This window comes from Narcine bancroftii, chromosome 7, assembly GCF_036971445.1.
Source record: "Narcine bancroftii isolate sNarBan1 chromosome 7, sNarBan1.hap1, whole genome shotgun sequence".
NCBI classification, from domain to species: domain Eukaryota; kingdom Metazoa; phylum Chordata; class Chondrichthyes; order Torpediniformes; family Narcinidae; genus Narcine; species Narcine bancroftii.
The window spans coordinates 68522429-68548731 of record NC_091475.1 but is presented as its reverse complement, the minus strand read 5'-3'; the positions used below and the strand labels follow the sequence as shown (position 1 = coordinate 68548731).

At 40.0% G+C, this 26303-nt stretch overlaps 1 long non-coding RNA gene across 6 annotated transcripts in view; it reads right to left on the bottom strand.

The window, feature by feature from the left end:
• Positions 1-26303, bottom strand: part of LOC138738989 (uncharacterized) — a 90569-nt gene that overhangs the window by 32228 nt on the left and 32038 nt on the right. The window contains exon 5 of one of the 6 annotated variants that reach the window (XR_011341936.1): positions 1633-1927. The exons of 4 other annotated variants lie outside the window; for them this stretch is intronic. This is a non-coding gene — a long non-coding RNA (uncharacterized lncRNA). Of the gene's footprint in view, positions 1-1632; positions 1928-2898; positions 2918-26303 lie in introns of those variants that run through there. One more of the 6 variants, XR_011341937.1, reaches the window with a different exon arrangement.

The following is a 26303-nucleotide window of genomic DNA, read 5'->3' as shown; positions in this document are numbered from 1 at the left end:
CGGGCCTCCAATCTGAGAAGCAACCATCCACTACCACCCTCTGCCTTCAATTAACGAATCCTCCATCCATGCCAATACATGCCTTCTTATCTTATTCTATATCCACGCTCCCTTCTAACTGCTATAGTCATTATATATTCAAAGAACTCCATTAATCTTTAACATTATTGATCTGTCAAACATTCCATTTCCTGCTTTATGAACCATGGGATCACCAGGAATCTCACCATTGGGAAGACCACTGACTTTGTTCTGCACAATGAAAGTTGACGTGGGACAGATGAGAAAAGAAACTGACGTGACTTGAGGATTATTTATATTAAAGTAAACACAAATTGTAAATGGAAATGTATTGAATTAAACATCCTTCAGCTGTTTTTTGGTCACCATGATGTAGGTGCTCTGACAATTAGCATTTGCCATAGTACACACCTAATCATCACCTCTTCTCTGTGGTGCAGCCTGGCTGCTGGAAGCTTCTGTATCTTGTCAAATGTCCAAAAATATAACTACATGAAACTCTTGTCCTGAATGGTTTGTCCTCAATCTATCATGTTCAATCAATTGAAGATGTATGCTATGTGGCATGACTGAAGCATATTGCCTGAATAACAGAGATAGAGGGTATGTTGATCTTTCATGGAAACTAGCAAGGCGATGATGTCCCAACCCACTGTGAATCAGATGGCACAATATTCATTTCAACCTCCAGACCCCAAAAAGGGAAATTCAGATATTGTCCCTGCTTTGTTCAGTTATCCCAGACTGAGCTGTGCATTATCAGAGCAGAATTCTACTAAATGATGAAGAGATGTCCAAATGCAATGATCCTACAGAATTCCCTTTTCATATCTCCTAGTTTTGAAGATTTATCTGTTCACAAATGGATCTGGAGTGCAGGAATGCATTCAATTTGCATATAACACTATTCAATTTCCACAAAACCCAGAATTATTTTTTACTGGGGAATATTATAGGGATAAGACCTAAACTGAATCTATCCAAACATCAAACAGAATTTGTTAAAATTGCATTGGCAGTGGCTAGAAAATGTAGAGCAGTTACTTGGAAGACAGATTCACATCTAGATATGGCACTTTGGAACGCGGAACTGCATAGCTGTACTCCCCTTGAGAAGATTACCTACAACTTAAGAAATAAGCATGATATTTTTACAAATCTCAGGTGCAAATCTTTTGTTGTGTTCTTCCTAGCTCTCAAGACCTGAGTTGATCTTCTCCAAAGAAAATTAAACAGAATATGAATTTATGATCTGTGGAGTGTGTGGCACTTTTCAGCAGTCCATTTTGCTTTTTGTCTTTTTCCTATTTCTTTATCTTTTTATATATCCACATCTTTTTCTTGGGGTCTTTTTCTTAGGTAGGTGGGGGTTGGGGTATAACTATCATGGAGTAAATACTGTATTTACTTTTGTACTTGTACTCTTTAACTTTGTAATTGACTACATAGATCACACATGTCAAACTCTGGCCCGCGGGCCAAATTTGGCCCGCGATATAATTATATTTGGCCCGCAAGATCATTTCAAAAATGTATTAGAGGTGGCCCACCCTGCAGCGAGAGCCGATGCTGTTTTTTGGTAATGTCACCCCCACCATCCTCCCCCTTCATTGCACATCCTTCCCCATTGTGACACGAGAAATTGTAACACGAGAAGTCTGTCGATGTCATCAGCCGGCAAGCCAATTGGAAGGCTCCCCGCACAACCAGTCATTTCTCCCATCTGTCGAGCGGTGCGGCGGATTGGCGAGCGCCTGTGATTTCCTGTCGGCGCGACGGGCATGGCAGCGCGAGCCCCGCGCGACTGGCACCGGACGGCCCTTCCACAGCGCGAGCGCACTTCTCCTGGTCGCCTCGGCCTTCAGCGCTTGCACCCACGCGGACCCCAGGGACGGCTGGTTCGGCCCTGCACGTGAAGAGAGAGATGGTGGCTGTCCGCAAAGGCTGATCGGCAGTGCGCTGGGCCTGAGTGGGTGGGTAAGCAGGGGTGGGCAGAGGGTGTAGGAGAGGAGTAATGGGCAGGGGAAGTTATGGTGGTGCGAGGGGCAGTTAGAGGGAGGGATGAGAAGAAGGAGGGGTGGATAGGGAAGAGGTAAAAGGGAAGGGGCAGGGTGAGTAGGGGAGGGGTGATTAGAGGATGAGAGACGGGTAGAGGGTGGAACAGGTTGAGGGGAGAGGCAGGCAGAGCGAGTGGAGTGAGGGGTGAGTAAAGGTTGGGTAAAGGACTGGTCAGGTAGAGGGATGGTGGGTTGAGGGTGAATAGAGGCCTAGAGCCTGAGGAGTGAGCAGGAAATGTTGAGTCCTGATGCAGGCCAAAATGGACACAGCCTGTGAATGCTGATTACATCTCCACAGGGACCAAATATGTTTCCCTCAGGTCAAGCAAAGGGTGAACTTGAGCTACCTACTCCTGACCTGTAACATTATCCTCCTAAAGTTATATCCTAAAGTTTAACATTACATATGTTGAAAGAAGAGAAAACATGCAGATGTTGTTGAAAATTTTCAATAAATATTTAGTTCAGCCCTCGACTTAGTCCAAGTTTTTAATTTTGGCCCTCCGTGAATTTGAGTTTGACACCCCTGATATAGATGGTCAAAAAATATAAATAAATTTAAAAAAATTACATTCAACATTTCACTCTCAGTGGAGAACAGCTAGCTGCTTATATGTAACATCCCTGGTTGTGTCTTGCTCTCATGAAGAGATTCAAGTTGTTACCATTCAATTGAGACCAGAATGTCACTTGGATCAATGCAAGTCTGCATAATCAAATTTATCTGTCCTCCATCTGCTTCCATAGCAGTTCCAAATAACTCGGTTGATGGTGTGAGATGATGCAAGGGGATTTCATTGTCATGAATGCAATTACAGATGCTGTGAAATTCTTGCTTGCTGCAGATAGGTAAAATACACTTAACAATGAGCATTAATTAAATTACCAGACATATAAAAAAATATTGTTGGTATACAATAATTCGCGTTCAATCATAAGGTTTGTACTGACAATAACCACAACAGCAGTGCGAGTATAAGACAGCTTTTAATAAACTAAAAACCCAACACCCAACCCCAACCAACCAATTTTCCCCTGCAACCGCTGCAACCGTGTCTGCCTGTCCCGCATCGGACTTTTCAGCCACAAACGAGCTTGCAGCTGACATGGACATTTACCCCCTCCATAAATCTTCGTCCGCGAAGCCAAGCCAAAGAAGAAGAAGAAGATGTACACTAAGAGGACTTGTCTCTCTGCAAGACAAACCTGGAAGGCTAGACTGTAGCTCTGGACTGCTTTATGTACAAGGTCACCAGGATGACCCCTGGTGACCTAGTGGTGTAATTACATATCACCACAAGGTTCAAACGGTTACGTTATTAGACTCTTAACTGGGTGCAGCTTGTAGCTATGGAGGGCCTTCAACATGTACTAAAAATGTCATGTAATGACATCACACACATATATCATTTGCATACATTACACTCTTCCCTCTCAAGCTTTCTTGTCCTATGACAGAAATATCTAGCTCCCACAATAATGTTTCTTACCCCCCTTTTATAGGAAAACTAAATTAACTATCCATCTACCTGAGTTACACATTATCCATTTACAATTTAAAAAAAAACCAAAACATTACATTGCAAGAGTAACTTACCAACATTTACAATCTTCAGCTCTTTATTTCATCTCTGCAATAGCATTCCTGCTTTTCCCCTCATCCTGCCAGAACGTCTCAGTAGCTGGGCGGACTGGGACACAGACTCCTGAATTTTTGTTAAGCCTCTCAGGTTCTGGCATCTCAGATTCTGCAATCTCTTTTCCGACTGACTGCAACGGTGGCGATCGTACCTCGTCTCCAGGTTCAGAAAATAGCTCTCCTGCTTCTTGATCATCTTACCACAGTGTTTGTTCAGCAGTAGATGGCAAAAGATAAGTAAAAATTCGACCTTCTCATCTGATCAATGTGGCATTTCCACACAAGGCTGTCACCCATGCTGACAATGTACGACTTGAGCACCGCGCGGTCAACGATTGTACCCCTATGCCAAGTATCTTCCACCAGTACTTGATCACCTGGGTAGAATTCTCAGAAATTCTACCTCTTATGGTGTCACTTATGTCTGCTCGACTTCTACTGTGATTTCCACACTGGGTTTAATCAGGGACAATCTTGTGCGAAGTTCACGTCCCAGGAAAAAACTGGATGGCGTTCATCCTGCTGTTGGGTGCTTTGGTGATCAATATGACAGGAGAAAGCTGTTCAGACACTGCTGTGTGCTGCGACTCTCGCTTTTGCTGGCACTCACCGGACGCTTGAACCATTTGCTCTGCCACCCCATTGCTTGCAGCTTGGTAGGATGCAATTAGCACTTGCTTCACACCATTCATTTCAGGAAGCTCTGAAACTCTTCACTGCAAAACTGTGGTCCATTGTTGCTCTCTACTTGGTTTGGTATGCCATACTTGGCGAACAAGTCTTTCAGCACTCTGATGGTTGCACTTGCTGTTGTTTGAGTCATCCTGATTTCTGGCACTTTGAATGTGCATCCACAATGACTAGGAAGTCCTGTTTCTCCTGGGTGAAATCAATATGGATACGACTCCATGGACTTCTTGGCCAAGCCCATGGCATCAACATTGCGAGTTTGCTGACAGGTTACACATTGTTTCACTAGCCCCCCAATGTCCCTGTCAATGTTCTGCCACCCACATGACTCCTTGCAATTTCTTTCATCTTTACGATTCTTGGATGTGATGTGTGTAGTTCCAACAACACACCTTCTTGGAGCTTTTGGGGAATGACTACCCTGTATCTCCAGAGGATACAATCTTGCTACACTGTAAACTCATGATGTCAATGCACAAATGGCTTCACTGCTCATTGTGGACATCATTAGGCCAATTCCCAGTCTTTGGTTATGGAAGAAAGAGTAAAAGGAAAGGAATTTGAAATAGAAAAATTAAAAGATCAATCAAAAAATCTGCAAACAGAGTCAAAAGTAATGAAGAAGCAATTTAGTCAGAAGATGGATACTTTGGAAAACTGCAGTAGAAGAAATATAATTAAAATCGTGGGGCTGAGAGAAGGTGATGAAGGTCAAGATATGAAGAAATTTTTACAAAGTTGGATACCACAAGTATTGGGAATGGAAGAATTTAAAGGAGACATTGAAATCAAGAGAGCACATAGAGCTTTAAGACCAAAACTGCAAGAAGGACAAAACCTTTGTCCAATATTGGTCAATTTCCTTCGCTACGAGGTGAGAGAGAAAGTTTTGGAACTAGCAGCAAAGCCATTGAAGGCAAGACAAGCTCCAATGATCTACAATGGAAACAAGACTGTTGAAAAAGAAAAAGGAATTTAATTTAGTTAAAAATATATTGTGGAAGAATATTGTTTTGAGATACGCTGCTGTCCTAAAAAAATTTCTTGATATGCATACATTTTTTTTTTCAGATCCCAATGAAGCCAAATTTTTTGCTGAATCTTTGCCTGCTAAGGTGGGAAGTAAGGGGTAAAGAGGTTTATTGGTTGGTTTGACAGTAAAACTGGAAGATAAATATGTTTATTTGACTTTTAAGATTACAAGGGTAGGGAGCTAAGACAAGGTTAATAGGTAGTTAAATAAATGACAAGATATATGTAGAGGTTAGTTAGTACAAGATTCAGGAGAAGCAAAGAGAATGTTTGTTGGTTGCCACCGAATCATGTGGGGATTTCTATTCTTTCTTATTTTCTAACTTTTCTAATTTCTACATATTTATTTGTATAATAGATTTAATAAATTATAATGCCTTTGTTATGTTAGAGGGGGATTTGGGTGGAACTGAGGAGTAGGAAAGGAGAGGTTACACTTGTAGGGGTGTATTATAGACCACCCGGAGGGGACCGAGACCTAGAGGAGCAAATCTGTAGGGAGATAGTAGATATTTGTGATAAGCACAGGGTTGTAATTATGGGAGATTTTAATTTTCCATATATAGATTGGGAAACACATTCTGTGAAAGGACTGGATGGGTTAGAGTTTGTGAAATGTGTGCAAGATAGTTTTTTACAACAATATGTAGAGGTGCCGACCAGAGAAGGAGCAGTGTTAGATCTACTGTTGGCAAATGGGATGGGTCAAGTGACGGAGGTTAGTGTTGGCGAGCACTTCGGGTCCAGTGATCATAATGCCATCAGCTTCAATGTCATTATGGAAAGAGAGAAGTCAGGGCCAAGGGTTGAGGTTTTTGATTGGGGAAAAGCTAGATTTGAGGAGATGCGAAAGGACTTGCAGGGTGTGCATTGAGACAATTTGTTTTATGGGCAGGATGTAGTAGAGATGGAAGTCTTTTAAAGATCAGATTTTGAGAGTGCAAAAGCTTTACGTTCCTGTTAGGTTAAAAGGAGGGGCAAAGGGTTTGAGAGAGCCGTGGTTTTCAAGGAATATTGGAAACTTGGTTTGAAGAAAAAGGGAGGCGTACATTAGATATAAGAAGCATGAAGTTAAGGAGATGTTTGAAAGATACATTGAATGTAAGAGGAATCTTAAGAGAGAAATTAGGAAAGCTAAAAGAAGGTACGAGGAAACTATGGCAAGCAGGGTGAAAACTAATCCAAAAGAGTTCTACAAATATGTTAATGGTAAGAGGAAAGCTAGAGACAAAATTGGTCCCTTAGAAAATCAGAGCGGAAAACTGTGTGTGGAGCCTAGAGAAATGGGGGAGATATTGAACAGTTTGTTTTCTTCGGTATTCACTAAGGAGAAGGATATTGGGAGATGTGAGATTAAAAAAAGCAAATTGGGTAAATATGGGGAATATAGAGATTACAAAAGGTGTAGTTTTAAGGCTTTTGAAGAATATAAAGGTGGATAAGTCTCCGGGACCAGACGGGATCATTCCCAGGACATTGAGAGAAGTGAAGGAGGAAATAGCAGAGGCTCTGGCGGTAATTTTCCAAATGTCATTAGATATGGGGATAGTGCCGGAGGATTGGCGCATTGCGCATGTGGTTCCGTTATTTAAAAAGGGTTCAAGGAGGAAGCCTGGCAACTATCAGCCTGTAAGTTTGATATCTGTGGTAGGTAAATTAATGGAGAAAATTCTTAGAGATAGTACTTACAAACATCTGGATAGACAGGGTCTGATCAGGAGCACTCAACATGGATTTGTGGGAGGAAGGTCATGTTTGACCAATCTGATTGAATTTTTTGAAGAGGTGACTAGGAATGTGGATGAGGGTAGCGCAGTGGATGTTGTCTATATGGACTTCAGTAAGGCCTTCGATAAGGTACCACATGGAAGGTTAGTTAGGAAGGTGCAGTCTTTAGGTATAAATTTTAAGATAGTCAAATGGATTGAACATTGGCTGAAAGGGAGAGGCCAGAGAGTGGTAGTGGATAATTGTCTGTCAGGTTGGAGGCCGGTCCAGTGGTGTGCCTCAAGGATCTGTATTGGGCCCATTGTTGTTCGTTATATACATTAATGATCTAGATGATGGGGTGGTGAATTGGATTAGTAAATATGCAGACGATACTAAGATAGGTGGAATAGTGGATAATGAAGAAGGTTTTCAAGGATTTCAGAGGGATTTGGGCTGCTTAGAAAAGTGGGCTGAAAAATGGCAGATGGAATTTAATGCTGATAAGTGTGAGGTGGTTCATTTTGGTAAGAAGAATCAGAACAGGACATACGTGGTAAATGGGAGAGCATTGACGAAAACAGAAGAGCAGAAAGATTTAGGAGTAACGGTACATCGTTCCCTGAAGGTAGAAACTCACGTGAATAGGGTGGTGAAGAAGGCTTTTAGTATGCTGGCCTTTATCAATCATTGCATGGAATATAGGAGTTGGGAGGTGATGTTGAGATTGTATAAGATGTTGGTGCGGCCTAATTTGGAGTTCTGTGTGCAGTTCTGGTCGCCTAATTATAGGAAGGATATAAACAGAGTGGAGAGAGTGCAGAGAAGATTTACCAGAATGTTACCTGGGTTTAAGCATCTAGAGTATAGGGAGAGATTGGACAGATTAGGTCTTTATTCTTTGGAGCGTAGAAGGTTGAGAGGGGATTTGATAGAAGTATTTAAGATTATGAAAGGGATAGACAGAGTGGATGTGGATAGACTATTTCCGTTAAGAGGAGGAAAGATTAAAACAAGAGGACATGAGTTAAGAATTAAGGGGCAGAGGTTTAGAGGTAACATGAGGGGGAACTTCTTTACTCAGAGAGTGGTAGCCGTGTGGAATGAGCTTCCGGGAGAAATGGTGGCGGCGGCGTCAATTGTATTTTTTAAGAAAAGGTTGGACAGGTATATGGATGAGAAGAAGATGGAGGGTTATGGGCATTGTGCAGGGAGGTGGGACTAGAAAGGAGTGTTTGGTTCGGTGCGGACTAGAAGGGCCTAATGGCCTGTTTCCGTGCTGGAATTGTTATGTTATGAAGGCTGGATGAGTAGGGGATTAAATTTGATTAAAATGATTGGGAAGATTAACTTTATGAGCTTTAATGTCATTTAAAATCAAATAAAACGGTTAAAAAAATTTCATATTTATGAGAAAGAATATAGGTGTAACTTTTTTTTTTAAACAGGAAACACATCTAGTGGAGAAGGAATTGGATAAATTACAAATAAATTGTGTAGGTAAAGTAGTGGCAGCTTCATTTAATTCAAAGGCTTGAGGAGTTGCAATATTGATAAATAAAAATCTACCAATAAAAATTTTAAATGTAGAAAAAGACCCAGTAGAAAAGTATGTTTCGGTAGAATGTCAAATATATTCAGAAAATTGGACTTTGTTGAATCTATATACCCCAAATGCAGATAATAAATTTATGCAAGACATTTTTATGGAACTGTCAAATGCCAATGTTAAGATTTTGATGGGAGGAGATTTTAATTTGACATTAAATTTGAAAATGGAGAGATTGGGGAAATATACAGGAGATAGTCAAGTGTCTAAGGAAGTAAAATAATTAATGGTAGATATGGGCTGATAGATATTTGAAGAAAAATGCAGATGAATAAATTATTCATTTTACTTTCGCCATAAGACATAATTCACGAATTGACATGTTTTTAACTGGCAGCTCAAGTTCAATCCAGAGTTCAACAGGTGGAATATCTGGCACGTACCATCTCGGACCATTCCCCTTTATTATTGTTAATAGTATGCAAAGCGGAAAAGGTTAGTGGATATAGGTGGAGATTAAATAAGGTATTGTTGAAAAGGAACGATTTTTGTGATTTTGTAAAAAAACAAATTAAATTTTTAAGGAAATAATAAAAACTTGGTAAATAATAAATTTGTTATATGGGATACTTTAAAAGCATATTTAAGAGGACAAATAATTAATTATACAGTAAAATTAAAAAAGGACTATTTTAAAGTAGATCATTTAAAAAATATAACTGATTTAGAAAAAACAATACTAATTAGTCCAAATGAGGAAAAGAGGAAATTAATGGAAACAAAAAAGGTCAAGCTGAATATGATACAAACATATAGAGTCAAAAGAGATATTATGCAAACTAAACAAAGGTATTATGAACTGGGAGAAAGAGCTCACATGTTGTTGGCATGGCAGTTAAAGAAAGAACAGGTATCTCGAACTATAATAGCAATGAAAGACAAAAATGATCAGATGGTTTATGTCAAAAGAAATAAATGAAAATTTTAGAGAGTTTTATGAGAAATTATACAAGTCTGAGTTAAGACAAGATGAAATTAAAATTGAGTAATATTTGCAATAAATTCAATTACCAAATTTGTGTGACAGGGAGAAGAAAGAATTATCTACTCCTTTGCAGAAGATGAGATATACGATGTTTTGAAAACATTGCAAAATAAAGTGCAGAAGATGGTTTCCAGAGGAATTTTAGTTAAGGAATTGTTGGTGCCAATTTTTAAAGGGATATTAGATCAATTGAGAGAAGTAAATGATATAATAGAATCTTTTAAGATGGCATTGATAACAGTAATACCAAAAAAAGGGAAGGACCCACTACAAGCAGCTTCATATAGATCAACGTCTTTGCTAAATTTACATTATAAAATTGTATCCAAATTGTGGGCCAATTGTTTGGTTAAGATACTTACAAAATTAATCAATATGGACCAGACAAAGCGAAAGACAGCTGATAGTCATATTTTTAAGTTTGATAAATGTAGCTCAAAAAAGGAAAGTTCCAGCAGTAGCAGTTCCTTTAGATGCAGAAAAACCATTTCATAGATTAGAATGGAATTTTTTATTTCAGGTGTAACATAAGTTTGGATTTCCTGAGATATTTTTAAAAGGAATAAAAGTATTGTATTATGAACCAAAGGCGAAAGTAGTAGTAAATGGTCAAATGTCGAGCTTGATTAGATTAGAAAGGTCTTCTAGGCAGGGTTGCCCACTCTCACTATTTCTAACTGTTAGCTAAAGTGATTCAAAGACATGAGGAAATTACAGGTTTTGAGATAGGAGATAAAGTTCATAAAATTAGTCTTTTGCAGATGATGTTATAGTATATTTGACTAAAGCAGAAATTTAATTGAATAGATAAAATGAAAGATTAATAGAATATGGATTAGTATCGATACAAGGTCAATGTGGATAAAAGTGAAAAGATGCCGATGGTTAATCCATGCTGTAAAGAATGTAAAAAGTTAGCAAAATTTAAATGGCCAAATGATGTGGGAGGAGGAGATATACAACGTGGTTCAATGGAGGATAAAAAGTACAAATAGGAAATTTAAAATTGCAGTATGTTACAAATTTGAAAGGCTCTTACAGAGGACTGACCAATGGTATCATGAATTGGCGAGATAGTGCATTAAGTCTGAGCATGGCAGTTAAAAACGGAGCAAGCATTTAGGACAATAAATGCTATTCAGTATGTCGAAAATTACTTATAAACCTCAGGAAATGAATGATGAGTTTCGTAGGTTTTATGAGAAGTTGTATACATCTGAGGTAGGGCAGGATGAGGTAGCTAATGATTAATTTTTATTTGGTTTAACTTTGCCTACTTTAAATGATAGGGATGTTAAGGATTTAGATGCTGGTATTAGTGTTAGTGAATTAATGGAGGCACTTCAAAATATGCCAAGTGGTAAATTTCCAGGTGATGATGGGTTTACAATATTAAAAAAATTCCCCGAAAATACACCAATGTAGAAATTCCCCAATTAACTGGGTGTGGTTAAAAAAAACCCACTAGTGGCAGATGACTTTAACCCATAAAATCTCTATCCTGATATCTCAGACAACTAAGTAAAACTGCTCGAGGTGTTGGACGCGGATAGGGTTTATTCCTCAACGCTCGATCCAGTTCCAACCATCCGGGAAAAATTCAACACCCAATACATCTCGGATCCACTTTTTAAAAAATTTCACTGGATCCGAACCGTCAATATCTTCCAGATGTCCTACTATTTTCACATTATTCCATCGACCTTGGTTTTCCAAAGAATCAATTTCTTCAGCAATTCTCTCTTCTGAATCTCCCATCTTTCGAAAGAATCTTGCACTTTTTCTAAATTCCGTTCCACTTGGTCTCTACAGTCATGAAATGCCCCTTCAATCTTTTTAAAATTATCTTGTACTTTGTCCACCACTTTCAGATATCTGTTAACATCAGCTTTAACAGATGACACTTCTTCACAGATACTGTTCATTTTAACTTTCAGATTCATAAATCCTGATCCATCTGTAAAGACACCTGTGATGACATATTTTCCATTTGATGAGCAATCCCTTCCAAAATTGTAAAAACTGCTTCAAAACCAGGTTCCCCCATTCCTCCTTGAGGCTTACCTTCTTTAACTGCAATGCCTGAAACAAGTTCTTCCTGTCTCTATTCTGACAAGGCAGGACTTCTTTCCTCCTTGTCACCTGCGTTCATCGTCAGTTGGGTCGCTCGGCTGCAGGTCTGGACCCCCACCGACACTTGGCTGAGTTCCTCAGCCCGTTGTCGGCTGGGTCCCCCCACAGCCCAGACCCTGTCCAACAAGTCGCGAACTCACGAGGCACCAACCATGCCTGGCAGTGCCACAGATCGCACAGGGATATCTTCAGATGGGCCTCTGCACGTATCAGGGTCATCGGGCACAGTTACGCCACTTGGCCGTCTCACCGTGCGCCCAGCATCAGGGGCACGCGTATTAGAGTCGGCCAGGTGGACAGCGGTGCCGGCACCACCATGCAACCACAAGGTAGGCGCCTGATCCGGCCAGGAGTTCATTGTGTCTTGGCAGCTGGATCCATTAACTCTGTGGTTTCAGCTTGGTGAGTAGGCCTCAATTCTTTAACACTCTTGTAAGGTAGTTTCTTTTGTAATTATGCTTTCAGTTTCTTCACATTAGTAGTCATTTTCTTCCTTCAATCTTCAGATACCTCTAAAGACATGTGGTGGCTTATATTAAAAAGTTGAAGGTTGATCTTGCTTTTTTGCAAGAAACACATTTAACTGAAAAAGAACACTTAAAATTGAAGAGAGATTGGGTAGGACTTTTTTAAATTCTAAGGCACGAGGAGTGGCAATTTTGGTTCATAAGAAAATACTGTTTGAATTGGAATCATTTTCTGAAACAGCGGGTCGAGTTTTAATGTTTATGTGCCTAATGTAGATGATGAACGATTTATATCTGAAGCTTTTCTGACATTAAATCTGGCTAAGGAAAACATTTTAATTGGAGAGGATTTTAACTGTTTTGGATCCGTTATTGGATAAATTTCCGAAAAGTATAAAGAAATCGAAGATGGCCGTGCAAATGGCATCTTTGATGAAAGATCTGAATTTAGTTGAGATTTGGAGAAGATTAAATCCAACAGAAAAAAATTTTTGTTTTATTCATCTAGACATGATTCATTTTCTAGAACAGATTTGTTTTTGGTATCCGCTCACCTTCAAGCTCGAATTATTCAGGCCGAATATAAGAGCAAAATTGTGTCTGATCATTTCATGTTATTTATATCGTGTGCTGGATCTGAAGTTATGCAATAAACTTATCGTTGGAGATTTAATGTAATGCTATTGAAGAAACCTAAGTTTGTTAGTTTTGTCAAGGAGTAAATTACTTCTTTTTATGAGTATAAATACGAATTCAGTACGAAGTAATTTCATTTTATGGTATGGTTTGAAAGCATATTAACAGAGCCAAGTTATTAGTTATTCAGCAAAAGAAAAAAGTATTCGGCAGAAAGTTTGACATTCGAGAAACAGATAACTGAGTTGGAAAAAGTTTCAGAAAAATTGTACTGAAAGTCTGAGGGCAGCATTTCAACTAAGTTGAAATTATGCTATAATACACTGCAAGCATTCCAATATGAGCATCTAATTCAAAGATCTAAGCAGCATTATAATGAATTAGGTGAGAGAGCTCAAAGTATTAGCCTGGCAATTTAAAACAGAACAGGCTTTGAGAACTATTAATGCTGTAAAAAAAATTCAATAATTACCTATAAATCTCAGGAAATTAATTACCAATTTTGTTAATTTTATCAGAAATTGTATACTTCTGAGGGGGTTCGAGATAATGGTTCTATTGATTTTTTAAAATCTGCTTTAGATCTGCCAGTGTTAGGAGAAGATGGTGTGAAAGAATTGGAATCTCCATTTACAGATTTTGAGATTAAGCAAGCTATTCAGGAGATGCCAAATGGTAAGTTCCCAGGAGATGATGGATTTACTGTTGAGTTTTATAAGGTGTTTTATGAAAATTTGTCTCCAATATTTTTGAATGTACTTCAACAAATAACGTATGAACAATCATTACCAGAATCTTGTTCAAGTGCAATAATTCTTTGGCTTGGCTTCGCGGACGAAGATTTATGGAGGGGGTAAAAAGTCCACGTCAGCTGCAGGCTCGTTTGTGGCTGACAAGTCCGATGCGGGACAGGCAGACACGATTGCAGCGGTTGCAAGGGAAAATTTGTTGGTTGGGGTTGGGTGTTGGGTTTTTCCTCCTTTGCCTTTTGTCAGTGAGGTGGGCTCTGCGGTCTTCTTCAAAGGAGGTTGCTGCCCGCCAAACTGTGAGGCGCCAAGATGCACGGTTTGAGGCGTTATCAGCCCACTGGTGGTGGTCAATGTGGCAGGCACCAAGAGATTTCTTTAGGCAGTCCTTGTACCTTTTCTTTGGTGCACCTCTGTCACGGTGGCCAGTGGAGAGCTCGCCATATAACACGATCTTGGGAAGGCGATGGTCCTCCATTCTGGAGACGTGACCCATCCAGCGCAGCTGGATCTTCAGCAGCATGGACTCGATGCTGTCGACCTCTGCCATCTCGAGTACTTCGACGTTAGGGGTGTAAGCGCTCCAATGGATGTTGAGGATGGAGCGGAGACAACGCTGGTGGAAGCGTTCTAGGAGCCGTAGGTGGTGCCGGTAGAGGACCCATGATTCTGAGCCGAACATGAGTGTGGGTATGACAACGGCTCTGTATACGCTTATCTTTGTGAGGTTTTTCAGTTGGTTGTTTTTCCAGACTCTTTTGTGTAGTCTTCCAAAGGCGCTATTTGCCTTGGCGAGTCTGTTGTCTATCTCATTGTCGAACCTTGCATCTGATGAAATGGTGCAGCCGAGATAGGTAAACTGGTTGACCGTTTTGAGTTTTGTGTGCCCGATGGAGATGTGGGGGGGCTGGTAGTCATGGTGGGGAGCTGGCTGATGGAGGACCTCAGTTTTATTCAGGCTGACTTCCAGGCCAAACATTTTGGCAGTTTCCGCAAAGCAGGACGTCAAGCGCTGAAGAGCTGGCTCTGAATGGGCAACTAAAGCGGCATCATCTGCAAAGAGTAGTTCACGGACAAGTTTCTCTTGCGTCTTGGTGTGAGCTTGCAGGCGCCTCAGATTGAAGAGACTGCCATCCGTGCGGTACCGGATGTAAACAGCGCCTTCATTGTTGGGGTCTTTCATGGCTTGGTTCAGCATCATGCTGAAGAAGATTGAAAAGAGGGTTGGTGCGAGAACACAGCCTTGCTTCACGCCATTGTTAATGGAGAAGGGTTCAGAGAGCTCATTGCTGTATCTGACCCGACCTTGTTGGTTTTCGTGCAGTTGGATAATCATGTTGAGGAACTTTGGGGGACATCCGATGCGCTCTAGTATTTGCCAAAGCCCTTTCCTGCTCACGGTGTCGAAGGCTTTGGTGAGGTCAACAAAGGTGATGTAGAGTCCTTTGTTTTGTTCTCTGCACTTTTCTTGGAGCTGTCTGAGGGCAAAGACCATGTCAGTGGTTCCTCTGTTTGCGCGAAAGCCGCACTGTGATTCTGGGAGAATATTCTCGGCGACACTAGGTATTATTCTATTTAGTAGAATCCTAGCGAAGATTTTGCCTGCAATGGAGAGCAACGTGATTCCCCTGTAGTTTGAGCAGTCTGATTTCTCGCCTTTGTTTTTGTACAGGGTGATGATGGTGGCATCACGAAGATCCTGAGGCAGTTTACCTTGGTCCCAACAAAGCTTGAAAAACTCATGCAGTTTGGCATGCAGAGTTTTGCCGCCAGCCTTCCAGACTTCTGGGGGGATTCCATCCATACCTGCTGCTTTGCCACTTTTCAGTTGTTCGATTGCCTGAAATGTCTCATCCAGGGTGGGAACCTCATCCAGCTCTAGCCTTAGGGGCTGTTGAGGGAGCTGGAGCAGGGCGGAATCTTGGACTGAGCGGTTGGCACTGAAAAGAGATTGGAAGTGTTCTGACCATCGGTTGAGGATGGAGATCTTGTCGCTGAGGAGGACTTTGCCGTCTGAGCTGCGCAGCGGGCTTTGGACTTGGGGTGAGGGCCCCGGTCCGGGCGAAGGGTAGACGGCGGCGGCCCCGATACGGGCAGGAGCAAGGGGGAGACGGCGGCCCCGGCCTCGGTCGAGTGAGGCAGGTGGAGGCCCCGGTACGGGCAGGGAGTGGGAGGCGGCGGCCCCAGTCCGGGCACAGGGAGAGCAGCAGCGGCCCTGGCCCGGGCGAAGGGTAGACGGCGGCGGCCCCGATACGGGCAGGAGCAAGGGGGAGACGGCGGCCCCGGCCTCGGTCGAGTGAGGCAGGCGGAGGCCCCGATACGGGCAGAGAGTTGGAGGCGGCGGCCCCAGTCCAGGCACAGGGAGAGCAGCAGCGGCCCCGGCCCGGGCGAAGGGTAGACGGCGGCGGCCCCGATACAGGCAGGAGCAAGGGGGAGATGGCGGCCCCGGCCTCGGTCGAGTGAGGCAGGCGGAGGCCCCGGTCCGGACAGGGTGTGGGTGGCGGCGGCCCCAGTTCGGGCACAGGGAGAGCAGCAGCGGCCCCGGCCCCGGTCCGGGCGAAGGGTAGACGGCGGCGGCCCCAATCCGGGCAGGAGCAAGGAGGAGACGGCGGCCCCGGCCTCGGTCGAGTGGGGCAGGCGAAGGCCCCGATCCGGGCTGAGAGTGGTAGGCGGCGGCCCCAGTCCAGGCACAGGGTGAGCTGCGGCGGCCTCGGCCCCGGTCCGGGCAGTATGGACCGACCTAGGAGGGGAGGCAGGCCCCTCCAGCCCGGGTAAGAAACCTGCATAGGAGAAGGCCACTCTGATATAAAACCTACAACCCAAGGACCTCGCTGCCACGTCCCAGCTTGCTTGGCCACGGCACACGAACCATGGGTGTAAAGGGTGGGGCCAGTACTGCGCGCACTGCACTCCACCTAAAAGCTCCTTTGCGCAGGCCCGAGGACAGGTCCACGTCCTCCCCCTCCACGTCCTCCCCCTCCACGTCCTCCCCCTCAAAAGATGCTCACAAACTCAAGCTAGCATGCTGGAACATCAGAACCATGCTAGACAAGGCTGACAGCCACCGACCTGAACGTCGGTCTGCCCTCATTGCACATGAACTCCTCAGACTTGACATCGACATAGCCGCTCTCAGTGAAGTCCGCCTGGCAGATGTAGGCAGCCTCCAAGAACGCGGCGCGGGCTACACACTCTACTGGTCTGGCAAGCCTTCGGATGAACGACGCCTATCTGGTGTAGGCTTCATGGTCAAGAGCTTCATTGCCTCCAAACTTGAAAACCTTCCGACAGGCCTCTCGGACCGAATCATGTCCATGCGACTCCCACTTCAAAACAAGCGTCACATCACCCTCATCAGTGTATGCTCCAACCCTCCAGGCGGAACCAGCAGAAAAGAACAAGTTCTACACCGACCTGCGCAACCTCATCCAACGTACCCCTACAGCCGACAAGGTTGTCATCCTGGGCGACTTCAACGCTCGTGTCGGCAAAGACTCAGAAACCTGGCCAGGAATCCTGGGCAAGCATGGCGTCGGCAAGTGCAACGACAATGGGCGCCTCCTGTTGGAGCTCTGCGCAGAACAGCGGCTTGTCATTACAAACACCCTTTTCCAGCAGAGGGACAGCCTTAAGACCACCTGGATGCATCCCCGATCCAAACACTGGCACCTCCTGGACTACATCCTGGTGCGAGAAAGTGACAAACGAGATGTGCTCCACACCAGGGTCATGCCTAGCGCGGAATGCCACACTAACCACCGGCTGGTTCGCTGCAAGCTCAACCTTCACTTCAAACCAAAGCCCAGGAACAATAAAGCCCCCAGAAAGAGGTTCAATGTTGGAAACCTGCAGTCAGACGAAGCGAGAGGAAACTTCCAGGCAAACCTCAAAGCAAAGCTCGACGATGCAACCCGCCTCACGGACCCGTCCCCTGAAACCCTCTGGGATCAGTTGAAGACTACCATACTGCAATCCACTGAAGAGGTACTGGGCTTCTCCTCCAGGAAAAACAAGGACTGGTTTGACGAAAACAGCCAGGAAATCCAGGAGCTGCTGGCAAAGAAGCGAACTGCCCACCAGGCTCACCTTACAAAGCCGTCCTGTCCAGAGAAGAAACAAGCCTTCCGTCGCGCATGCAGCCATCTTCAGCGCAAACTCCGGGAGATCCAAAATGAGTGGTGGACTAGCCTCGCCAAACGAACACAGCTCAGCGCGGACATTGGCGACTTCAGGGGTTTCTACGAGGCTCTAAAGTGCAATAATTACAGTAATACTAAAGAGAGAGCCGTTGAATGTGGCTTCATATCAGCCAATTCCTTTATTAAATGCAGATTATAAGGTAATAGCTAAAATATTGGCGAATAGACTTGCCAAATATTTACCTCAATTAGTATATGCTGATCAGGCAGGTTTCATAAAGAATAGGTATGCTACTGATAATATTCTTAGAATGATTACATTGATCAATGCATCGAGTCAGCAACCCAAGCTACCAATGGTGGTCGTGCTTGATGCTGAATAAGCATTTGATCGAGTTGAATGGAATTTTTTTTTATTTAAAGTGCTAGAAAAATTTAAGTTTGGGCCATTTTTTATTGGTTGGGTTAAGGCATTAAATAATATCTTGTTGCTAGGGCGGTGACGAAGGGCCAAACTGCTTCGTCGTTCAAGTTAACATGATCAACATGTCAAGGCTGTTCATTGTCACTAGCCTTATTTCCATTGGTCATGGAACCGTTAGCTCAAGCAATCAGAAAAAATGATAATATTAAAGGGATAAGATTTTCAGATTATGAAAATTAATTTGTTTGCTGATGATGTATTGGTATATCTAACACATCCAGAACAATATTTAAAACATTTGCAAAAATGTTTGGAGCAATTTAGTGCACTATCTGGGTATAGAGTAAACTGGGACAAAAGTGAAATGTTGCCAATTTCAGATGGAGATTATAGTGAGTGTAAACAGATTACAAAATTACGATGGTCCGATAAAATTAAATATTTAGGAGTAATGGTTGATGCGAAATATTAATTGTTATATAAATTATGTACCATTATTGGGAAAGATTAAGATGGATTTGATTAAATGGAAAGATCTTCCTTTGACATTAATAGGTCGGGTAAATTGCATTAATATGACTATTTTCCCACATATTCAATATCTTTTTCCAATCAATTCCATGCTTACTTCCAAAAGTATTTTTTCAAGATTTGAATACGGCAATACGGAAGTTTTTATGGAAGGGTAAGCTAGCAAAAGTAACATTACAGAAATTGATGTGTAAATATGCTTTAGGAGGACTACAATTACCTCATTTTCAAAATTATGAAGCCGCTGATTTTGAGAAATATGTGCTCTCATTTCCAAAAAAGGGTTATATATCAGGATTGTATCGAATTTTGTTGGAAAGTGAAAGTAAAATAGATTGGGATAAAGATAAAATGAAATGGCAAAAAGATTTAAGTTTAACAATAACTGGAGAAGATTGGTCTGAAATCTGCCGTAATAGTGTTCGAAAATTGATTAATGCTAGATTGGCAATGATTAATTATAGTTTTATACATCAATTATATTTAACACCCGAAAAATTTTAAAAAATTGGTTTTAGTAAGTCAGATCTTTGTTTTCGTTGTGATCAGGTTTCTGGTACTTTTTTATATGCTGTTTGGTTGTGTGATCGGTTACAACAATTTTGGAAAGGTATTCAATCTGTATTTAATGATCTATATAATCTTCATATTGTATTAGACCCTGATATATTTTTATTAGGGAATATGCAACCGTTGATTGATTTAGAATTAGATAATTACCAGATCTCTTTTATTTACTTAGCGCTGGCAGTGGCCAAGAAATGTATAGCGATTACTTGGAAGAATAGAAATGTATTGTCTTTAGATAGGTGGTATTCAGAGATGAAGTTTTGTTTGGTTATAGAAAGAATATCTTTTTCTATACAAGATAAGATGTCTTTTTATGAGTTAAAGTGGACCCCATTTATTGATTATATACAATTTAAATAAATTTGAATTAATCATGTTTTTCTTAAAAAAGTTTTTTATTATATATTTTTTCTATATATATATATATGTTTCTTTTTTTTCTTTTTTTTTTCTTTTTTAGTTTTTTTATTATGAGTTGTTTTTTTTTCGTTTAAGTTCTTTTTGTTTTTTCATATATATTCTTATATAATAAATTTTTTTGGATTAATAATTAATACTTAATTAATATATTTTTTTGTTTTTTATATATATATCGATTTTTTTAAAAATATATATTTTTAATTTTTTAAAATTATACTAATAGTATTAATTCTTCACTCTTTATCGTGGGGGTGGGGAGGAGGGGTTTAGGGGTTAAAAATAGTTTTTTTTTTAGTCTTAGTTTTTAGTTGTTAGGGGGAGATGCCGAGATTGGTATTGTATTAACTATGTTACTTTGTACTTGTATTACTTTAATTTGTATTTTTTCTGTACGTGAATTACTTACTTTCTTCATATGTTAAAATTAATAAATAAAGTTTTGAAAAAAAAATTATGAAGCTGCACAATTAAAATTTATTAATAAAATTTTGGATATTACGCAACCTCCTAGTTGGGCTAAAGTAGAATTAGCTTGTATTTCTGAGTCTCAGGTTCACCAGTTTAAGTGGGACTTTGATTTATTACAGGGATATAATAGGCCTGTTTTAAAACATTTATTTGGGATTTGGACTAAAAGGATTTTGCTATAGATATGAAGGATAAGCTATCAATTCAAGCTCCATTTTACCAAAATAGGATTCTTTCTTTTTCAATGAATAATAGGCATTTAAAGGCATGGGAATCTGAAGGTATAAAGGTGATGGAGGATTGCTTTTTTAAATTTTCACACTATGAACCATATTGACCAAAATACACACAAACATTTCCCTCTTGAATATACACAGTCATTTTCTCCCCTTCCCCCCCCCCTTCAATGACAGAATGAGAAGACGACGAAATGAACTGACCCAGTGTGTAAAAGTGGATAACACAGTTTTCTTGTTTGTTTTCATTGTGTGATGACATTGTTTGATGGGTTTAATGTATCGTACATGTTGAACGTTTAGTGGGTGGGGAGGGGGATGGAGGATTGTTTTGAAGAAGGTCAGTTCCTTTCTTTTAATCGACTTAGAGAAAAATTTGGAATATCAGCTAATTCCTTATTTGTATATTATGAAGTTTGAGCTTTGGTAAGGGATAATTATGGGATAACTCTAATGAAATTACCTGAACTAATGAAATTAGAGTTTCTGATTTTGCATATGTTAAAAAAGGGCTTTATTTCTGATATGTATGCTTTGTTGCAAGATGGTATGGATAAACCAAATTTAAATAAATCTAGAAATAAATGGGAAGGTGATTTATCTTAAGATTATACCAAGATATGTGCCAAGATAGGGTGACTAAATTACTTAATGTAAAATATAGTTTGGTTAATTATAATTTTTTTTTTACATCAGTTGTATTTGACCCCTGAGAAACTGAAAAAATATGGATTTAGTAATTCAGATTTATGATTTAGATGTGGACTACATATTGGAACATTTTTACATGCAGTTTGGCTTTGACGAAGTCCAACCATTTTGGGAAAAAAATATAAATTAATTTTTTGAAAAATTATTTAGGATTAAATTGCCATTAGATCCAAAGTTTTTTTTGCTGGGTTATATTTTTTCACTGACTGGTTTGGGGTTGCTCAAGTTTCAGATAGCTTTTGTTCATCTAGCATTAGCAGTACCACGGAAGTGTATTGCGATTACTTGGAAAGATGATGTAGAAGTAAATATGAATCATTGGCACAATGAATTGAGATCTTGAGATATGGAAAAAATAACTTATAATTTGCACAATTATTCTTTTTTTGTTCAAATGTGGTCAACTTATTTGTAATGCATGGGTTTAGAAATAACAAGATATTATATAGTCTATGTTTGTAGCTGGTTGATATGATTTTTTTTGCTCTCTTTGCGGGGCGTGCTGAGAGAGGGTGGGGTGGGTTTATATTGTTTTAGTTTATTTTGTTATTGTTTTTATGTAATTTGAAAATCTTAAATAAAGTTTAAAAAAGTGATGGGTTTACTTCTGAATTTTATAAGGAGTTTCAAAATTTGTTAGTTTCTTTGTTGATGGATATTTTAGATCAGGCAGGCAAAGTTGGTTCCTTACCAGATTCTTTTTCTAATTATTACTGTGATTCCTCAGAAGGATAGGGATTCCTTGAATGTGGGAATCATATAGACCTATTTATTTGTTAAATATGGATTATACGATAGTAGCTAAGGTTCTGGCTAAGACTGGCAAAATGTTTACCTGATTTTGTTCATGTGGATGAGGCAAGTTTTATTAAGAACTGTTATTCAGCAGACAATGTAGTAAAATTTATTTCTTTGATTCATGTTTCATGGTAGCAATCTGACCTACAAATGGTAGTTGTTTTTAATTATATTTGAACAAGAAAACAGAATTAAACTTACTATTTAACCTGCCTAACTACTTAGTCCCCTCTCTAATACTAAGCACAGGTGTGTTTGATGTTTAAGATTAGAAAAGTTATTTGGATCACAATCCAATCTCACTGGTTGCAGGCAATTCTTGTACAGTGCAGGAAGTTAGCATTAACAAAGTTCACCAGTCTTTGGTGCTCAACAGGCAAATGGTTACCACTCAGGAGAGTTCTTGCTGGTTTTCAGAGAGAGATTCCTTTTCCAGGACATCCTCAACTGAATCCTTCTCAGTCTTGCTGATGAAACTTGCCCCCTTCAGGGTTCTCCAGATGATCCTTTCAGGTCACCTTTCAGACTGCCAGTCTTCTCCTTTGACCAGGCAGCCTTCCAAAGTTTTCCAAACTTGTCCCTCTGGAACAGATTTCTGTCTCTCTCCTCCATTTCACACCCTCCCTCTCTGAGAGCAAAACTCTTCTCTGTTGCCTGCAAAGATCACACATTCCCAGGCAAGCTGAATATCGATACTTTGTTGCCTCTTGCAAAAAGCACTCTGCAAAAGTCCTGCAAATATTGTTTTAAAATGTTTGTGTGCAACCTGCTCTAACAATTCCTCCCAAACCACCTCTAAATACTCAGTCACAAGTGGATGTCTGTATGTGAAAATAGTATGACTAAAATTGTGAATGAGTTAATAGATTGGTTCACTATAATTGTATTCATCAATTATATTTAACTTCAGAGAAATTGAAGAAATTTAAATATGTCACTTCAGATTTATACTTTAGATTCATAAGTAGGAACCTTCTTACATTTAGCTTGGTTATGTGAGATGGATAAACCTTTTTGGAATAAAATAAAATAATTTTTGGAAGATATGTTTAAATTTAAAATTCCATTTGACCCTATGATATTTTTATTGGTAATATTAAATCATTGTGTTTAGAATTAAAATTAGATACATTTCAAATCGTTTTTTTGAGGTTGGCCTCAGTAGTAGCTAGGAAATGTATTGCAGTTACATGGAAGAATGAGATTCAGTTGAATGTTCAACGATGACATATGGAAAAGTGAGAGAAGATAACAAGCTACAAATTATTCTTTTTTGTTCAAGGTTTGGAGCCTGTACATGGATTGGATGCATTCTAACTGTTAAAACATTTTCCCATACATGGGTGGTGTGGCCCCAACCCACAACACATTTGAATGTACTACTTTAATTACTCTCCTCCATCTTTTTTTTGGGGGGTAGTTTAGTGGGTTGGGAGGGACAGGAATGGGGAGGAAGGTTTTTATTGGATAAAATATGCATCACATTGTATTTTGTATACATAATTTCTCATTGATTATAAATAGTTTCAAAAAATAAAGAAATATGGACAAAATTATGTAGAGACAGTGTAACTAATACAATATTAGATATCAAATGGTTCAATATAATTTTTTTTTAAATTATAAACATCAAATGCATAACACACCCAACAAGTTGAATAAATTTAAACCAAATTTTTCTACTCAATGTTTTAGATGTAAAAAAAGTTGGTAATTTCTTGCATTCAGTATGGTAATGTGAAAAGGTAAATGATTTTTGGAAAGAATTACGTGTTGTTCGAGAAGATATTAAAAGTAAAGGTTAAATTAGATCCAAGAATATTTTTGTTGGGTAATATTATAAAGACATCAAGTTGGAGTTAGACAAATATTAAAAGAGAATTTTGAGTTTAGCAACAGCAGTAGCGAGGAAGTGTGTAGCTAAAACATGGAAAATTGAATGTAAAAATAGAATAATGGCTTAATGAAAAAGATAATCTCCCATTTGAAAAAAAAATAACGAGAGATGATTATGATAAATTGTCAAATTTGGGAGCCTTATGAGATTTATGGATATGAATTAATCCAGATCTCATAATCTAATTCCCCCATGAAAGGGAGAGGCCAGAGAGTGGTAGTGGATAATTGTCTGTCAGGTTGGAGGCCGGTGACCAGTGGTGTGCCTCAAGGATCTGTATTGGGCCCATTGTTGTTCGTTATATACATTAATGATCTAGATGATGGGGTGGTGAATTGGATTAGTAAATATGCAGACGATACTAAGATAGGTGGAATAGTGGATAATGAAGAAGGTTTTCAAGGATTGCAGAGGGATTTGGGCTGCTTAGAAAAGTGGGCTGAAAAATGGCGGATGGAATTTAATGCTGATAAGTGTGAGGTGGTTCATTTTGGTAAGAAGAATCAGAACAGGACATACGTGGTAAATGGGAGAGCATTGAGGAATACAGAAGAGCAGAAAGATTTAGGAGTAACGGTACATCGTTCCCTGAAGGTAGAAACTCACGTGAATAGGGTGGTGAAGAAGGCTTTTAGTATGCTGGCCTTTATCAATCATTGCATGGAATATAGGAGTTGGGAGGTGATGTTGAGATTGTATAAGATGTTGGTGCGGCCTAATTTGGAGTTCTGTGTGCAGTTCTGGTCGCCTAATTATAGGAAGGATATAAACAGAGTGGAGAGAGTGCAGAGAAGGTTTACTAGAATGTTACCTGGGTTTAAGCATCTAGAGTATAGGGAGAGATTAGACAGATTAGGTCTTTATTCTTTGGAGCGTAGAAGGTTGAGAGGGGATTTGATAGAAGTATTTAAGATTATGAAAGGGATAGACAGAGTGGATGTGGATAAACTATTTCCGTTAAGAGGAGGAAAGATTAAAACAAGAGGACATGAGTTAAGAATTAAGGGGCAGAGGTTTAGAGGTAACATGAGGGGGAACTTCTTTACTCAGAGAGTGGTAGACGTGTGGAATGAGCTTCCGGGAGAAATAGTGGTGGCAGAGTCAATTGTATTATTTAAGAAAAGGTTGGACAGATATATGGATGAGAAGAAGATGGAGGGTTATGGGCATTGTGCAGGGAGGTGGGACTAGGGAGGGGTGTTTGGTTCGGTGCGGACTAGAAGGGCCTAATGGCCTGTTTCCGTGCTGTAAATTATGTTATGTTTAAGTTTACTGCACCTGTGGTAAAATATGGTATTTACATCAATAAATATTATGGTATTAATGTAATTATAAGTATTACTGTGAATGCATTCTCTCTTTCTATCTTATTCTTTTTCTATCTTTAGGGGTTAGGGAAGGTGGGTGGTAGGGGGAAAATTTGAAAATTATTTAGTATCTATTGTGCAATAATATTGCAAGCTAATTTGAAATGCATTTAAGATACTAATATAAAATTTCAAAAAAGAGATAGCCTGTGGATATTACTTGAATGGTGAATTGTTAATAAGGAGATGGAGATCTCTTGATATTCCTAATAATGAAGAGGGGTGGGGGGGTGGGTGATTCATCAGGTGGTCATTTCTAGAATTTACAGAATTAAATTTTAAATCTAGCCCACCTTTGGGTGGTCATCTTGGTGTAAAGAAAACCATGAATAAGATTTTGAGACAATTTTTCTGTCCTGGTTTGAGGAAGGATGTTGTTAATTGGTGCCAGAAGTCAGGTTTTGGGGAACCTTACCAGGGTCCTCCAGTAGCTCAATTGAAACCTATTCCTGTTTTTGGAGAACATTTCACTAGGGTTATTATGGATTGTGTGGGTCCCCTACCTAAAATTAAGTCTGGAAATCAGTACTTGTTAAGATTACAGGAAGCTATACCATTAAGGAATATTAAAGCAAAAACAGTGGTAAAAGCTTTGGAAAGATTTTTCAGTTTTTGAATTACACAAGAGATCCAGAGTGATCAAGGATCTAACTTTATGTCTGGGCTATTTCATTAGTTGATTTAGGAGTTGGGAATAAAACAGATCACTTCATCTGCATATTATCATGAAATTTGGAGCTTTGGAAAGATTTCATTCTACTCTTAAAAATATAATGAGGATTTATTGTTTGGAGAATGGGAAAGATTGGGTCAAAATTATTGATTTACTGTTATAGGCAGCAAGGGAGGCTGTGCAGGATTCATTAGGCTTCAGCCCTTTTGAAATTGTGTTTGGACATCAGGTTAGAGGACCTTTAATGCTGTTAAAAGAACAGTGGGTTAATGAGGATGTGCAGCTGGACTTGCTGGATTATGTTCCTAAATTTAAAGATAGGTTACAAAAAGTGTGGACTTTGGCTC